This window comes from Esox lucius, chromosome 16 (genome assembly GCF_011004845.1).
Source record: "Esox lucius isolate fEsoLuc1 chromosome 16, fEsoLuc1.pri, whole genome shotgun sequence".
Taxonomy (NCBI): domain Eukaryota; kingdom Metazoa; phylum Chordata; class Actinopteri; order Esociformes; family Esocidae; genus Esox; species Esox lucius.
Window position 1 is genome coordinate 23,333,344 of NC_047584.1, and position 1,218 is coordinate 23,334,561.

Below are 1,218 nucleotides of genomic sequence, written 5' to 3' on the forward strand. Positions count from 1 at the left end.
TTTTTTTCACCATTGATAAATCTCTGCATACCAAAAGGTTGATCTGGTTATGTTACCAGATCAGGGAGGCCTATGGGCCACACTCTGGGCTCTGTGCCATCACTTCTTTGGAAACCCTTGGTAGCATTGCTAATGGAAAAGGCAAACAAACATCTCTGTTATGTGGCGTGGGCTGTCACTTCATATTCTCCACAATAACAACTAATAGTCAGATAAGATGGGGATTCCCAAACTTCTCAAGAACCAGCAGCTAATGTATTTGAACTATTCCAAACTAACCAACAAACTCGATTCAATTTGTCAACTAATTTATTACTCCCTTGATTAGGTAAAACAAACGAGCAAGGCAAGACTGATCGCATTTTGTTGTACTGTACTTGCACTGTTCAATGACAATAAAGTTGAGTCTAATCTAATCTAAAATAAATAAGGCTTTAACAGTTGTGAAACATCTGGGGATTCCAGAAGAGAGGTTTGAGTACCACGGCCCCAGGACAGATCTGTTTGTGTCTTTCTCTCTCTTTTTTATTTTTTGTCTCTTTCATTCATTTATCTCTATCATATATCTATAATTTATTGAAATCACATTTTATATTTGTATTTGTTCATTTACTCTGATGACACTAACTCATGCTGTTGGCTACAGACAAAGTTCTGAGTGGGCTGTAATGTTCCTTGTCCCTGTCTGCTTGAATGCATGCATACACATATGTATGCTTGAGTATCTAAATATGTTATGGGTGTGTATATGTGTGTGTATGTACGCTTGCACTTTGTCTTCCTACATGTTTCTACATGAGTGAGTGTATGAGGACCCCTGGAGTGAAGGGAAAGGGGTGGTTCTTCAGTGTGTGCAGCAGAGGCGTTGTGTTCTCAGTGCTCAGAAGGAGCCCGTACACAGACCGTCCTGCCTAGATTCCGCTGATTCATTACTACAAAGCAGTACTTTCATGTATATATTCACAGAACATCTCCTTAAGCTGCTGTGTGTGTAAACTGAAGAATAACGCCGGACTGTGTCAGGTGGGAGGGATGCTATTAATACAGTACAGGTCTGCCCTGTGTGACAGTGAGGGAGAGAGAGCGATAACCAGAATGAGGGAAACGGGAAACAGAGAAACAGGCAAAGACTGTTGAGGGAAAGATTGGCGAAAGGGGAGGGGCAGTGAAAGAGAGAGAGTGTGTGAACAGGGGAGGGAGGGAAAGGTGCGTGGAGAG